Source organism: Cyprinus carpio, unplaced genomic scaffold (genome assembly GCF_018340385.1).
Source record: "Cyprinus carpio isolate SPL01 unplaced genomic scaffold, ASM1834038v1 S000006638, whole genome shotgun sequence".
Lineage (NCBI taxonomy): Eukaryota > Metazoa > Chordata > Actinopteri > Cypriniformes > Cyprinidae > Cyprinus > Cyprinus carpio.
Genome location: NW_024879267.1, coordinates 103800 through 121658, shown reverse-complemented (window position 1 = coordinate 121658; position 17859 = coordinate 103800). Strand labels below are relative to the sequence as shown.

The 17859-nt window shown below is 35.2% G+C and overlaps 1 long non-coding RNA gene and 1 pseudogene across 1 annotated transcript; both read right to left on the bottom strand.

Annotated features, from left to right (window-relative positions):
• Nucleotides 1-8112: 8112 nt before the first annotated feature.
• On the bottom strand, nt 8113-8581 carry LOC122144309. The gene is made up of 2 exons (XR_006159647.1): nt 8370-8581; nt 8113-8203 (listed from the first exon to the last, which is right to left on the bottom strand). It is a non-coding gene; the product is annotated as an uncharacterized LOC122144309 (long non-coding RNA).
• A 4485-nt stretch (nt 8582-13066) lies between these two features.
• LOC122144308 lies at nt 13067-17286 on the bottom strand (annotated as a pseudogene).
• Between the last annotated feature and the right edge of the window lie 573 nt (nt 17287-17859).

Here is a 17859-nt window from a genome sequence, read left to right as displayed (position 1 = left end):
GGAAAGCTGCTTACTTATGTTTTTTTTTTTGTAATTTATTTATTTATTTATTTTAGTGCCAGCATCTGGGGTGAATCAGTTCATTAAGAGTAATTCAAACTCATACATAAATGATGAAGAAAAAAAAAAGCATTGAATGTTTTGGTATTAACTGAACTTTTTCTAAAAAGGAAGTCTATAGCTATTTTAAATTGTAATAATATTTCAGTGCTTTTACTGTATTTTTGATCAAACAAATACAGCCTTGGTGAGCAGAGAAGACTTTTTTTCAAAAACATTTTAAAAAAATTAATTTCAAGTGCCAAAGCCAATGCACGAGTACTGTAAAATCTTTTTCACTTTTTTCTGAAGAACATATTTACGGATGAATTAAAACAATTGCAGCATGTCTAAATTTAATTTGAAGGGGAATATCTGCATTTTCATCTTGACTTTATTCATCAGAATGGTTAATCTTTGAAGCGCTGTGATCACGAGTACCTGTAACAGAAGCAGCTCGTATTTCTGACCCTGTGATTAAACTGAACTACAGCCTGTCAGGAGAAAAACACGCAGGTTTCACAAGTTAGAGGAAAACTGTACATGTGGCAAAAGGCTGGTGCATGGGGCGATCCACACACCCAGTGGTTTGTGCTTTTTATGGTTAACCTTTCAAGAAAAGCGGCACAGCAGACCTGCTCTAAAACTACAGATAGTTATGCTGCTTTTTAGAAAAGACGTCCAAAAAAATCATCATCTAAAAGACTAAAAACTAAAGCTGCACTAAGTAAAAAGTTTTCAACCTATTACAATGAATAGCACTACTTACAAAACTTTAAAGCCTGCAAGCAGAGTAAAGCAATTCATCATTAACCAAAACATGTTGGTTGCATGAACGGAAAAATTAACTTCAATCCAAAAACTTTTTTTTGTTTTGTTGTTGTTGCATGCAAAAAAGCTCATACGGACCAATTTCATGTTGCTTTTATGGAAAGGAACCAAAAAAGCAATCCATGCAACATGCACATCCACATTACCTTGAATATGATAAATTCTGTAGTAAACAGACAGAGTAAATTCTTCTTGTAAAAATCATGAATCAAACCTAAGGCGTGTGGCTGGACACTTTTAAGCGCAGAGCCTGATGATCCCGAATGACAGTGTATAATACAAACTGAGAGGTTTTGGTTACATAACTGGGGAGTATGTTTTTTATATATGAGGTTTTTTTGTTGTTGTTCAATGTACAAAATTAGTAAACCTTCTAAATCCATCGCTCACACAGGCGTATGAGGAACGAGATGCTTTTAATTTAACTGCAGGCCAAACCCTCCTAATTATAAGGCTGCTTAACGAAGATTCGGCCCACCCAACTTCCTATAAGAAACTACAACTCATGGATTGGAAAATACTACATTTCTATAAATAACAATCTGCATTTGTGTGTCAGGTAAGTATTTCGATAAAATTTATAGCTGTTAAAAAATAGGTCCAACACTATTTAAAGGGGTCGCAGCTCTTTTGAATCACACTTGATACTGTTGTGGAAATACATTCTGAAGAATGCATCATAGAAGCTCATCTCAAGCTCACAGATATTTATTTGTAGCTCTCATTTAAACTTTAGCATCAAAAATGGCTTTGTTCAGAAATTAATTATATTCTACAAAATGTTTACAGAAGTGCACACTTGGCAATTTTTTATTGTATGAATGCTGTTTATGGTTATATGAATTGTTATATTGGTGCAAATGAATGAAAATGATTAACTACAATTGTGTCTGTTTAGTGGAAAAAAAAAAGTGTAGATAACCTTCCTTGATTTTTTTTTTTAATTTTGTATTTAACATTTAATCATATCACAAGCATGACTGTCTTGGCAGAACATAAAAAGCAACACAAAGGTGTTTTTGTGTGTGTGTGTGTGTGTGTGTGTGTGTGTGCTGCATGCCAGAATCTACCATTACTTTAAATAAATTTTTAGTTCATTTTTAGTTTATGCAACTGACAGTGTTTTTTGAGTTTTTTAGGTTTGAAATAGTTGTATTTGTATTTTGTGAATATGGAGGTGTTAGGAGTGTTTGGGGTATATTTGTAGCAATATCCAAAAATACATTGTATGGGTCAAAATTATAGATTTTTCTTTTATGCTGAAAATCATTAGTATATTAAGTAAAGATCATCTTCCATGAAGATATTTTGTAAGTTTCCTACTGTAAATATATAAAAACTTCATTTTTGATTAGTAATATGCATTGCTAAGAACGTCATTTGGACAACTTTAAAGATGATTTTCTCAATATTTAGATTTTTCTGCACCCTCAGATTCCAGGATCTCATCCAAATACTGTCCGATCCTAACGAACCACACATCAAAGCTTATTTATTCAGCTTTCGGATGATGTATAAATCTCAATTTTGAAAAACTGACACTTAAGACTGGTTTTGTGGTCAAGGGTCACATATATATGCATAAAATAAAACGGCCACTTTTGACTAGTAACTTTGACAGTTTGAATAAATGCTGAAAAAATAACTAAAAACAGTAAAATACCTAAAAATAAATCAGGGAATGTTTTCTACCCTTTTTTCACTACATGGACAGAAGGAAGGATTATAGTTGATCATTTACATTAATTTGCATCAATATAACAATTCATAGCCATAAACAGCATTCTTTACCTCCATATATTGCTACTAAAAAAAATGTATTGATGAAAAATGCTATGCAGGCACTTATTCTGGAGTAAATCATTGAGTTCTGAATTGATTTACTGAAACTGATGTGAAATGAATTATATGAATAATTATACTAGTCAAATCACCCAGCAATAAAATTGCGTCAAACGTCTAATTTATTGCTGTGTCTGCGGGTGATGGCCTCGTTCCTCCTGTTCTTGTCATCTGTCTGAAACCGTGTGAAACCAAACACCACATTAACACCAAACATCCTGCAAAACAAAAGCAACTTTCCGTTTCCAAATGCATTTCAACAATATCCTGCAATCCTCAAAATCTAGATAAGCAAACAGCAGGATGATAAACCCAACAGGCTCAAAGAGAGTGAGACAAACTACAGTCTGATCTGTGAACTTCCTCTCACTCACGTCCACGGACGTCTCTGTCTGTCTACTTCCTCCTGAAAACCAACAGGACTCCACTGAAACAAAAGCGGTTTATGTGCTGAGGGAGGTGTGTGTGTGTGTGTGTGTGTGTGTGTGTGTGTGTGTGTGTGTGTGTGTGTGTGTGTGTGTGTGTGTGTGTGCTTGAAGGGTGGGAGACAGGAGAACGTGTGTGACTTGAATGAGAATGTTAAAAAGAAATAAATGAGACTTTTAGAGCTTGTGGTCTGGCACTGGTTCTCTCATAAGCTCTTAACAGCTAGAAACAGATCTGTCAACATCAAATCAAAATTTAAAGGAATAGTTAACCCCAAACATTGACCATTTGCTCCCTCTCAGGTCAGTCAAGATGAATATGAGTTTGAGTTTGTTTCTTCATCAGATTTGGAGAAATGTAGCATTGCATCAGTGTCTCAGCAATGGGTGTTCTGCAGTGAATGGGTGCCGTCAGAATGAGAGTCCAAACAGCTGATAAAAACATCACAATAATCCACAGCACTCCAGTCCATCAGCTAACATCTGGAGAAGCAGGGCTGGGCGATATATCGCGATATATCGCATGTGTTTGTCACGCGCAGTAAAGTAGATCACTGACAAGCTACGCAATATCGCGTTCATTATCGAAGGCAGTGATCTACGACTCTGTATATTAAATGCCGCTCCATTTGAAAGCAGGTGATGGTGATTTAGCGGTAATCAGGGAACCGGCTTTACTGACGAAATGCGCGTGACAAACACATGCGATATATCGCCCAGCTCTATGGAGAAGACAAATGCTGTGTGTTTGTAAGAAACTAATCCATCATTAAGAGGTTTTAAACTGTAAACTGTGGCTTCCGGCTAAAATATGACCAATAAAGTCCATCTCCTGTTGTCTCTCACTTCAAAATTCCACCCACATATTTGTTTAGAGCTTTTTTGGACTTTAGGCTTGTAAACATTGTTTGATCTGTGCAGTCTTGATGGATTTGTTTAATCTTTTGTCTTCTCCAGATGTTACCTGATGGACTGGAGTGGTGTGGATTATTGTGGTGTTTTTATCACAGGGGTGCAAACACATGTATGGTCAAAAAAGAGAGAGGTAATCGAAGCCCCCGCCCAGCGGCAAATTATCCAGATAGACTTACATTGCCACCAATATTATTATATTATATATTCTATATAATACTAAATAAGATGTGTATTAATATTAGGGCTGGGAATCGATTAAAAAAAATTACTAATTAATTGCACAATTTGCTGTAATTAATTGCATTTCCTCCAAGCTTGTAATCATCAATAATTAAACTTAGAATCACCGAAAAAAAGGAACATAAAATAGCCTATATATTAAAATATATTAAACATCAATATATCAATGTATTAATCTTTTTCAATAATCAATCAACATAATCAATTTAAGATTTTTTTTTTTACAAATTTTTTTTTACTAATTATAAAAATAAACTATAGTCCTAAAAAAAAGCTATTATTTCCAGAGCATGTGATCAGAGCAGGTCATTTTAAAGGAATAGTTTCACCCCAAATAAAAAATTCTGCCATCATTTACTCTTCCTCAGTTGTTTCCAAACCTTTTATGACTTTTTCATTCTTATGCTGAACACAAAAGAAGATATTTTGAAGAAAGTCGGTAACCAAACGACTGATGGAACCCATTATTGACTTCCTAGTAGGAAAAAAAAATACTATGGAAGTTCATGGGGACCAGCAACTGTTTAATTACCAACCTTCTTTAAAATACCTTTTTTTTGTGTTTAGCAGAAGAAAGGAAATATACAGGTTTGGAACAACTTGAGGGAGAGAAAATGACAGATTTTTTCATTTTTGGGTGTAAACTATTCCTTTAACATTGTTGCCCAGCATGACTATAACCAGCTCAGCAAACAGAAGTCTACAGAGAAATTCACCTTATTTGAGCAGACTTTGCTTTTCCAGTGCTTGATCGGTACATGATTGGAGCGTTTGGGCCGTGAACGACAGAGCAGAACGCGCAGCGCAAACACGGAGTCGGACATTGAGCAGAGAGCGCTGCGCGCCGACACACACACACACACACACACACACACACACACACACACACACACACAGACACACGACCAGAGAGTGCGCGGCGCACACGGAGCGGAAAAGACCCCGCTCATGAAAGCTGCGCGAGAATGAAACCCGATCCACATATTTTCGGCTTTTCAATAGCAGCCGCAACAGGAAATCATTAAAACGAGGCAAAAAAAGTGCTGCGTTAAATGCGTTTTTTTTTTTAAAGCGTTAAACATTTCAAATTAATCGCAAAGATTAACGCGTTAATTCCCCCATCCCTAATTAATATTAATAAAACATCCTAACTATCAGCATTGGCTTGTTCTACCTCTTTTTACTGACGGCTTACAAAATGAAACAGGTAACGTTAGCACCACAACCATTAATTTGCACTCGCACAAATTAGCAGTACTTCCTACTCCTGAAATATATTTTTAGGTTACCGTATATATCGACGGATTACATGTTTTTTTTCACGAGCACATGCGACCAAAATGGTTGTAATTTCGAGCCTAACAACTTTTTCTATGTAGCTACAGTCATCCATAATTTGATCTGCTAGCTAGCACTAACGTTAGGTCTTTACATGTGAACTTGACGTAGCTAAATCGTATTGATAGCAGGTTACACACAGACACACAACATATTACCTCGGCCTAGTTAAAATGTGTAATAAATTACATGACTAGTTCGTATTGTAAGTAGATTATTATAAACCAAAAATATCCTTACGTCCAGTCATTGATGATCTCACCAGTTTCCAGTAAAACGGGAAGGCGCGGCGCCGAACTCGGGTCTCAGGGAGAAATAATGCTGCAGTGGCAGATATACCGCAGCGAGAAGAAACATAGTGGTTCACACCAGCGCGCATGAAACCAGTGCTGTTTTGGCGCGCAGTGTTCTGATTTGCTCATTTACTTTTTTGGTGGAGGCAATCCTGAATTACTGATGGTGAAATTATAATCCGACACTCTCAGACTCTCAGACACCCCCCCCCCCCCCCCCGGAAAAAAAAACTATTCGGATCTGCACGATTCACACAAGTCACCCAGACGGCCGTGAAAAAAGCGAGAGCCGCCGAAAAGCGCGCTGTTTGCACCCCTGTTATCAGCTGTTTGGACTCTCATTCTGACGGCACCCATTCACTGCAGAGCATCCACTGCTGAGACACTGATGCAAAGCTACAATTCTCCAAATCTGATGAAGAAACAAACTCATCTACATCTAGAATGACCCGAGGGTGAGCACATTTTCAGCATTTTTCTTTTCTTTTCTTTTTTTTTACTATTCCTTTAAATGCAAATGATTTATCAGAGCATGTTATTGCAAAGAATAGCACAACACTAGACTCCTGCAGTGAAACACCGGGATGCACGGATGGAAAAAACTGCTGTATGAAACAACAACTGATGTGGAGGACAGCGAGTCCTTCCTGTTATTCTCAGACTGTAATGAGCACAGAGGAGAAAAGACACAGCCTGGAAAACAACAGCTGAGCAGTAAATCACACTCAAATAACGACTATGCATAGTTTAAGACTGAATTTACTTTACTATGATTATAGGAAACCTAAACTCAGTGTTTGTGTAATGTAAGAGTTTGTTTGAAAGACTACAGCATTGAGTCATGAGTAAAACTAAAGACAACGATAAAATGCAATATCTAGATTACACACACAAATCCATGATGGAGCTCTTAAACACACTATTAATGGATGAAGTGAAACATATAGACAGCAGTATCAGACTACAAAAACAAAGTACAACAATTCAACAGACACTGCATCTGGAAATGATCTTCACTTCCCTCTGATCACATGTCACAAGCAACATCCTCATGCAACGTCTCAAACTGAGAAAGAGATACATAATAGCAATCACAACACTCTAGAAGTGTTACTTCAGAACCAAATCAATGGTCAGAAGAACCTGAGATGTAATAAAAAGTGTTTTTAATCTTCTAGAAACAAATACTCAAAATCCCACAGCCAAAAATTTTTTTATAAATGCTTCTTGACAATTAAGATGGCAGAGTTATTACAGTAAACAACAAATAAATAATTGTATAACTTGAAATTAAATAAACATTAGCTGAATATATTTTTTTATTTTACTATTTTAGCTAGTTGCCAATGCAACATTTCTCATTTTCATTTAGTTTAACTTGGACGTACAAAAAAAGCTAAAACTAAAATGTAAAAAATCAGAAGAATCCATAGACATAAAATATATATATATATATATATATATATATATATATATATATATATATATCTATATATATATATATATATAATATATATATATATATTATACGTAAAAAAAAAAAACTAATAAAAGACAAAAACAAAACAGAAAATACCAAAACGTTACCTATTAAAATGAAAACAGAAAATATAAAAATATAGACTAATTCAAAAATGACTCAAAACTATAACATCTGCTGCAGAATTTAAAGAAAATAGCCATTCGTTTAAAAAATGCAGAGGTAGTAGCATCATTTTAAGACAAGAACCATATTATTTTTTTTATCATATACCTTATAAAAGCATTGTGGTGGCAGTGATAGCAATACAATGCATCAGATTGCAATACTTTAGTACAGTACAAAAATTAATATACCATGGTTTTACATTAAAAAGTACTCTTCAGATGCAGGTTTAATACTTTGGAGCAGCATGTAAACACCGTGATGCATGACTACAGTATTACTATCTGACACTATCCAGTGAGAGCATCCAGAACTATTGTTTTAACAACATAAGCGTGCACTGATGATGATGATGATGAAGATGAGGTGTTTACCTGGATGATGAAGCGGTGAAATCTCCTCCATCCAGCAGTCTGATCTTACAGAACAAAACCCCGTTGACAAACGGCACAGCTGTCAGCTCCTCCAGAGTTACGAGAGTCTGAAACTTGAACTTCTTCTTCTTGACGAGAAACGCCATGAGCTCGAGCTCGAGATGGTTTTGATCGTCAGTGAAGTCTAGAGTTTGAACCGAGCGCTTTTAACGGTTTATTCTGTCTGAAGCTCTCTCTGCGGATCATGTTTTCATCGATCATCTGTGAGGGGAGGGAAAACACACATCACAACTAACGTGAGAGAACATGTAAACAGTAACACGTCATCAAATCGGTAAGAATATTCACCGGTTGACTATATGAATCGTTGTGTTTAGCAAAAAAAAGCGTTTTGTAAATTCCTGTCAGGTTTGTTCGGTTCACGCACCCGTCGGATTTTCTCACCGATCCTCGCGCAGCGTAATAAACTCTCCAGCTCTGACACATTCGCAGCATTAACACTAATCGAGAGACACAGTCGTGTCCCAAGTGTTTCTGTCTCCTGTGTTTGGATGAGATGAGATTCTGTCCGCGGATCAGTTTGTTTGGATTACTATACAGGGATTATGAAGCTCCGCCCCTTTCTCTCTCTCTCACACACACACAAACACAAACACACTGATCTCCGGTCAGTGATTATTTTAATATTGCCATTGATAAAAGCTTTAAATATAATTTAATAAGAGTTTGTATTGTTCTCCAAATGTAATTTTATATATATATATATACACACACTACCGTTCGAAAGTTTGGGGTCATTAAGACTTTTAATGTTTTTTTTAAAATTTATTTTGTTTTTTATTTCCATGAGGTTTATTTTATTTGATATAAAATAAAGAAAAAGTAATATTAATATATGTTATTGTTATTTGAATTAATGTTTTCTATTTTAATATCCTTTAAAATATCATTTATTTCTGTGATGCAAAACTGAATTTAAATCATCATTACTCCAGTATAAAGTGTCACGTGATCCTTCAGAAAATCATTCTAATATGCTGATTTTATTATTAGAATTATCAATGTTGGCAACAGTTTGTACTGACAGATATTTTTTTTGGAAACTGCAATACTTTTTTTTCAGGAATCTTTGATGAATAAAAAGTTAAAAAGAACAGCATTTATTCAAAATAGAAATATTTTTCTAACAATATAAATCTTTGCTATCACTTCTTAACAATTTAACACATCCATGCTAAATGAAAGTTTTAATTTCTTTAAAAAAAAGAAGGAATAAAAATTTACTGACCCCCAAACTTTTGAATGGTAGTGTATATTGTTAGAAAATATTTTCTTTTTAAGTTTTTATTCATCAAAGAATCCCGAAATAAAAAAAGTATTACAGGTTCCAAAAAAATATTAAGCAGCACAACAGTTTCCATCACTGATAATAAATCAGCATATTAGAATGATTTCTGAAGATCATGTGACGCTGGATTAATGAGGCTGAAAAAACAGCTTTGCATCACAGCAATAAATTAGATTTTGATGTATATTAACATAAAAAAAACATTATTTTACATCATAATAATATTTCACAATATTATATTTTTTTTTCCTGTATTTTTAATCATATAAATGCAGCCTTGATGAGCAGAAGAAACTCCTGTAAGAAACATTCAAAACCGTTCTGATCCCAACTTTTGACCGGTAAGTATATATATATATATATATAGAGAGAGAGAGAGAGAGAGAGAGAGAGTGAGAGAGGGAGAGAGGGGCTATATAGTGTTCAAAACAGAAACCCCCCTGCTCTCCCCCTTCTCAGTGAGTCATTGAAGTTCTTAGGAACTACCATCTCTCAGGACCTGAAGTGGGACATTCACATTGACTCATTGTGAAAGAGGCCCGGCAAATCAGATTTAAGACGGCTGCAGTGGACTGTTAAGACTCCAGAGTGAAGAAACGGGCAGGTAACATCATCACAGACCCCTCTCACAAAAACCTGTGTGCACTTCTCCCTTCAGGCAGACACTACATATCTCTCTGCGCACTAGAACATCTAGACATAACAACAGATTTTTTCCTCCATGTGCCATCTCCAGCTTTAAAACAGATAACACATGAATCATCACCTGTGTTCTGTAATTCATTCTCCATCTTTAATTATTGCCTCGTTCTCAAGTATTATGTAAATACATATGCATATGTCTGTTTTTATACAGCTGTATATAGAGTAAATATATATATGTACAAAAGTTTTTTATGTTTTATAAAAGAATCCTCTTCTGCTCACCAAGCCGGGGCACCTGCTTTATTTGATCTAAAATACAGCAAAAGCAGTTATATTGTGAAATGTTTTTACTATTTAAAATAACTGCCTTCTATTTGAATATGTGTTTAAAATTTTAATTTTTTCTTGTGATGAATGGCAGCTGTATTTTCAGCATCATTACTCCAGTCTGCAGTGTCACATGATCTTCAGAAATCATTCTAATAGGCCGATTTGCCTTCAGAAATCATTCTAATAGGATGATTTGCTTCTCTAGAATCATTTGTTGAAAGCGGTTGTGCTGATTGATATTTTTATGGATTGTTTCAGGATTGAGTTTGAATGAAATAGAAAAAGATCCCAAAGAATCATGCATTTATCTTAAATAAAATAAAAAGTTTTGTAATATACACCATCCCATTTCAAAAAAAGCTTGGAGTCAGTATAATATTTTTTTAATTTTTTTTTTTTGGAAGGGAAAATTATAGAAATTAATACTTTTATTTAGCAAGGATGCTTTTTCAAAAAAAATTGATCAAAGTGATGATGTTTTTACAAAAAATTTTTATTTCAGATAAAAGCGTTCTTCTGAACTTTCATTAAAGAATCCCTGAAAAAAAAAACTATGCTCAGCTGTTTTCAACACTTATACATAATAATAATAAATGTTTTTTTTTGTTTTGAGCAGCAAATCCAGAATATTATAATGATTTCTAAAGGATCGGGTGACTTCACAGTGATGAGTGCTTAAAAATTCAGCTTTGAAATCACAACAATAATTACATTTTAAAATATCTTCCAAAAATAAACGTTTTTTTTAAATAGTCAAAATATTACTGGTTTTTGGCGTGGTTACTGTTGGATCAAATAAAAATGCAGGCTTAGTTTGTTGGAAAGCCCAGAACATTCAAAAAAACTTACTGTTTCAAAAACTTTTTGACTGGTATATGTATATATTTTGACATTTTAGTCTTTAGCAGATGCTTTTATTCCAAAGCGACTTACAAATGATGACAACGGGAAGCAAGTCAAAATCAACAAAAGAGCAATATATACAACGTGGCTATCACAAGTCTCAGTCCTAAAGCTACACATAGTGAATATCATAGTCTTAATCATTTACTTATATATTTCAAAAATACGGTATTTAATATATTAAACATTTTTATTGGCTATTTTATATACATTAAAAGTACTAACTGAACATACGAGTACACTGATATTAAAATACTTTAGTATTTTTAAAGATGAACAGAAAAATACATATAACCAAGAAATCAAGGGAAAAAGCTGATTTCTCCGTCAAAAGTGTAAGTATGGAGTCCCTCAGATGAAATATGGCGCACTTTGTCTCCCTCTCCTGAAAAAGTCACCTACATGCAAGCTGTGTAAAAAGCTACTAGTGACCCTAAAAATTAAGGGAAATTATTTTTATATTGTTTTAATTAAGGTATGGACAACTGTATCAGAGAAAACTCCTAATCGATGTACAAATGAAAAGTAACAACATATAATGAAAGTAAAAACTAACTGTAATTTCTTTAAAGATGATTTTTACATATTTTAAAGAGTGAAATTCAACACACTTCAGCACAGCAGATTTTGTTTCCAGCAGCAGCAGTCTTTGGGGAAGGGAAGGCTGTTTATAAATAAACTATATCTATAAAATTTACTTAGTATAAAATTCAGGTATTGATGTTTCATGATGATTCATTATTTTGAAATGAACCCTCATTTTTTTTCTCCATTCTGTCCCACTGATGGAGTTTTTGTTCCTTGCCGGTGCTGTCGCCTCTTGCTTGCTTAGTTGGGGACACTTTCATTTAACAGCGATATCACATTGATTTGATTGCAAATTATTGCCCAGATACTATTTAAAACTGAACTGAGCTGCATGAAGACATCACTTAATTCAAATGAGAACTGGCCTTTAAACTGTCATTTTTGCATTATTGACACACACTGCTTTCCTAATTGATTGTTGTTCAGTTGCTTTGACGCAATCTTTTTTGTTTAAAGCGCTATATAAATAAAGATGACTTGACTTTGACTTGTTGGCCAATGCGCAACGTCCTGGCCTTTTTAAGAGCACAAAAATTGGCTCTCAAGTGAACTATAGCATAATAAACCATTTTTCAATTTGCTCCAGAGGCAAAAGCAAAAATCCATTATTTGCATTTCCATGGCTGTTTTTCTAAAAGAGAAAAAAACTTGATATAGGGCAGAAATATTTAATCCATGGTAATTAGTGAAGTATGATGTAAATGTATGTTTTTCCAACTGTAATTTGGGTCAGAGTAACAGTTAATCAGCTGTTAATTCCGTGGTTAAGTAAAATACAAATATACCCCAAAGTAAATGTAAATGTCAATGGATAATATTTACAGTAAAAGCCTGTGGCACACATCAGACTTTTAAGCATCAATAAATCACAAATGAAGAACTTGTACCTGTGGGAGAGTTTCTTTAATTTAGCATACTTAATAAAAATGGCAAATTCTCACAAGCTAAAGAAACAAAAGCCTCCACAAAGTCTTCCTTCCGTCGCTGGAACCGCTGCTTCCTCCTCATGAAACTGTGTTTCTCTGTAGTCTCTGAATTGTTGTTTTAGGGTCAGTTGCCACACCAAAAATAAATTAAATGTTTTTTAGCAACTTAAACTGAAAAGACTTCAACAGTATCTTCAAATTGTCAAAAGCAAAAAAGGTCTTTTGTTCATATTTTGGCCACTTCTTCGTGTTAAAACGCTCATAAAAGTCCTCATTTCACTGCAGTCCCTGAAGCATCACACACATATAGCACAAACTATTTGATGGCCACCGTGCTGTACAATAATTTACAGTCTATTCTAGACCAGACTCACACAACACACACACGCAGGTCTCTATTGTGCGTCTTCTGTCTGCGGCGCTCCTTCTCCGTTCTCTGCGGCAGCCGGCGGAGCAGTGTTTTGCGCTGTTGGCGCTCTGCAGAAACTTCCTCAATTCCTTCCGAGCGGGTCTGAACATCTGGAGGGGAGGGCGAGCAGGGCGGCCTGCGTCCCCTCCAGAGCCTGGGCTTGTCTCTCCTGCGCGCAGGCCTGGGGCCTCCTGCGAGCGGCGGATCATCTGCAGCATGGTCGCTCTGGTTCTCCAGGTGCTGGGCGATCTCGCGCACGTGCAGGTTGGTGAGGCGGTGCTCCTGCAGCAGTTTGGCCGAGTTGAGGCGATGCGGCTCTTCAGTTTCCTGTGTTTTTGCACTCGGCCTGCGCCAACATCTCCACCGGAGCCTCTGTTGGTGACGGTCACACCGGCGTCTCGGTGGTTGCAGTACTCCAACCATGCCCTCCTCCAGCGTGTGGTACGTCGTCTCGGCTGCGGAGGAATAATCACACACACACACATGTGACCCTCAGTTTGGGAAGTAACTAGTTACTGTTGACTAAAATTCAGAGATGCAAACAGGTATGCATGCAGGATATTAAATGGAGGAGTATTAAGGTATTAAGGGGAGTAGGATTGGGGTAAGAAGGGGCATAGGATTGGATAAATATATATTTTAATCTTTATATGTCCGAAAACTGTTATTTTTCACAAAAAATAAATACAATAAATCATCTTGTTTAGGGGATGCACGATATTATCGGACTGATATCGGCAGATAATGGCTTTAAATGTAAACTTCGGCCTTTATGAAAAATTATGCCGATAAGAAGAAAAATAATAAGTGTGGGAAAAAACATGCAGCGATTGATATAGTTTTATTAGGCTATAGTTATTATAAAAAAGTTCAATGTACTGTCAAAAAACTTCATTGTTATTTTATTTAATTCTAACAAATAAGTTCTGTTAAAGACGTAACCAAAATTTTTTAATAGTTTGCTTATAATTTCTTTCTGCACAGGAGAGTCTTGGTGTTGTTTCCAAACAAGAGGAAAAATATCGGTATCGGTATCAGACAAAATGAGTTTAAAATATAAGCATATCGGATATCGGCAAAAAATCCCCATATCGTGCATCCCTAATATTGTTGCAACATTTTACAAAAAATCAAGATTGAAATATATTTGGTCAAAATCTCATGTTATAAAAGATGAAGTTGTTATTTAAGACGATATTGGCTGATTAGATGGCAATGCTGACCTAAAATGCAAAATGTTTGCCCTTTCTCTCTCTCTCCATCGTTCCCACATCTCAGACCTCAAATACATAAAATATTACTGTTTTTAGACATCGTTTTTGAAGTAAAGAGTAAGGAAAATACTATGCAAAACTCATTGAAACAACCAGTTCTTTATTTACCCTTGTAAGATCACAAGTACCCTTAATAAAAACAATTTCATTGGATCTAAGCAAATCTAATAGATGACCTATTTTGATCTCAAAAAAATGAGTTGTCACTGAAAGGTGAGGAGTTTGCATCTATGTAAATTATGTAATTTACGGGGGTTTTTTTTTTTAGTTGTATATCTCAGCCAAATATTGTCCAAATATTATCCTAACAAACCCCACACATCAATGGAAAGCTTAATTATTCAGCTTTCAGATGACTTATAAATCTCAGTTTTAAGAAATGACCCTTGCTGAATGGTTCTATGGTCCAGGGGTGCTATTATAAACCAAAAATAGGCTTAGATGAAGATCATAAGTCAAGCTAAAAACGTACCTGCAAGAGTTTTTATCTCACAACGCTGCTGCGGCTGCTGGCTGAATGCCTATGAAGAGAGAATCACATGTTTAATTTCAATTTTTAAAACTCAAAATGTAAGTTTAAACCATAAATGATAGTTTTTTCCTTTCAGGATTACATCACTTTGACACAGCAGTCAAAACTAAGGACTGTAATCTTGCTTTTATATCATGTCTTCTTTCACACTAAGAAAGCATCATCTAAAATTGAACATTTAAGTGCTTATTTTTAGTACACTTATCTATTTCTGTCCTGTAGATTTTAATTACCATTCATATCTTTACAAGGCCTTTTTTCTTTACATGAGACATTTTTATCTGTCAATTTGGACGTTTTCTTGCAGTTTTGTGTTTTATATCTCACAATTCTGACTTTTTTTTCTCCCATTTTTGAGTTTTAATCTCACAGTTTGGACTTCTTTCTTGCATATTTTGATTTTATAATCTCACAATTAGAATTTTCCCTTCACAATTCTAAGGTTATATCTCAGAATTTTTGATTTTTTTTTTTCTCGGCGGCAATTTTAAGTTTATATCCTACAATTTGGACTTTTTCCTTACAATTTAGGTTTTTATTGCACAATTTTGGACTTTTCTCTCACAATATTGTGTATATATCCTACAGTTTGGACGTTTCTTGCGATTCTGGGTTTTTGTTCCACAATTTGGACCTTTTTCCCTCACAATTTTTGAGCTTATATCTTAAAATTTGGACCTTTTCTAGCAATTCTGGGGTTTTGTTTCACAATTTGGACTTTTTTTTTCTCGCATTTTCTCATAATTTTGACACTTTTTTTTCTCAAGGTTTTAAGTTTCATATCTCACAATCCCAATATTAAAAACATATATAGACTAGATATATAGATTTTGTGGCGTGTGTTCTAGAAAATCAAATCTTTTTGTCATCTTGACAAACACATCAAAGGAAAGCTCTGACAGTCAAGGTTCCATATTTGTTGACTTTTTTTGTAACAGAGACGAAACACATAGTTGGAAATATCTGACGGTCAAGGTTCCAGATATGGAAAAAAAGTGTTTAGGTGTAACCCGGTGGTTATTTCGATACAGTGCCCAAACAAGATCTCACAGGAACCACAATTTTGATGATATCGACTTCAAATTTGGAACATAAACTTGATTAGACATATGGCTTTAATTTTAGATTATTTTCAGAGTGCAACATTTTTTATAAATACTTATTTTGTATAAAATTAAAAATAGTGTACTACATTATCTTCACTGTTAACTTGAACTACTATAACTTTTTTATATATACTTTTAAGTTTCTTTAAACTTCAGCAATAATCTCGCTACAAGTCGTCTTTAAAAAGAGACCAACAATTAGTCTCTAGTTCCAAAGCGTTCAGGAACTAAAACCATGTTTGCATTACATAAACAACTGGTCTGTTTTAAGTGAATTTCTATGAAGAAAGTCTCCTGTTATGTCATTCAGTAAAGTTTTCACAAATCATGCAAATAAGAGCACTAGACATCTATATAGCAATGATTATTAATGACAAAACTATATGCATTGTTGCATGATCAATAAACTGATAAATGATCCACCCCTAACCTACAGTAAAATCTTACGAAATTTTAATGCAGTAAATAAAACAAACATCTTTCACAAAAGTCTGTCTCTTTTAAAGTGTTAGTGTATATAATGATTTGTTATGTAGGGGTTATTACTATACATCACAATTCTTAACCAAACCCCAGACCTCACTCATATTCAAACCCTGGCTCCGTCTGAGTGAGTGTGTAGGAGTCTACGCGTGTGGAGTTACGCAGCAGTCACGCCAGTGTCTTACTCTGCGTTAACGCGGCGGCGGCGGCGGAGCTGATGGGCACCGTGATCTCCGCCGCAGGAAGGCTGATGATGGTCGTTTCTCCCAGCAGATTGCAGATGCGCTGCTGCATGGAGCTCAGGATGACCGGCACGCTGCTGCAGTCTCCCGTTGCCCTCCATGGCCGCCCGCGCCTGCGCCACTTTGCGCCGGCACCTCCGTCTTGAGATCGGACACCATTCTTCTTGACCTCCGCGAGCTCGCGCATGGCAGGTGCTCACGGCGTTCACGCGCTTCAGGATCTCCACCCACGCGCTATTCTTGGCGATGTGCGTGACGCCCGCGTTAAAAATGATTCACCAAAATGTGCTTTTGTTTCTCCATCTCCTCCACGATGATCTCCACCTCCCTTTCGGAGAAATTAGTTTTTCTCTTTTTGGCCTGAGATGCCATAATGTGTTTAATTGGATTTAAGAGGTTGGGGGGAGGTGATATAAAATTGCGTAGAATACGTAGAAATTGTACGTTTTTGTCCTGACACAGTTGCGCAGCGTAATGGCTTCTTGAATCGACTTCTCTTCCAACAACAACGTCCGCGGACGCAAATGGCTGAAGTCCCGCCCACTCTTCGACCCTCACAAATCCCCATTGGCTTAGATTTGCCATTGTCGGTGGACGAGCATTCTTCTTTTTATTGGTGGAAACTGATATCAGTTATAGCACTTATCTCAGCCACAGGAGGGAGCTATTTAATAACAAAGATATATATATAGTTTAATTAGTTATATACTTCTTTGTTATATAATCTATAGTAGTCACTTTAAAGTGGTATATGAAATGATATAGTCACATAAAATATATATTATATTATATTATAAATCTCTACAATTAAGAAATGCAAAATATACAGTAATTATGGTATTCAAAACATGGGTACGGAGCATCAGAATAAATACATTTTGACTGGAATTCTAATGTGCATTCATTATTATTTTCTAATGTGCATTCATTAGTAATTTCTAATGTGCGTTAATTATTACTTTCTTAATGTGCATTCATTATTATTTCTAATGTGCATTCATTATTATTTTCTAATGTGCATTCATTATTATTTTTCTAATGTGCATTCATTATTAATTTCTAATGTGCATTCATTATTATTTTCTAATGTGAATTCATTATTATTTTCTAAGGTAATTTCATTATTAATTT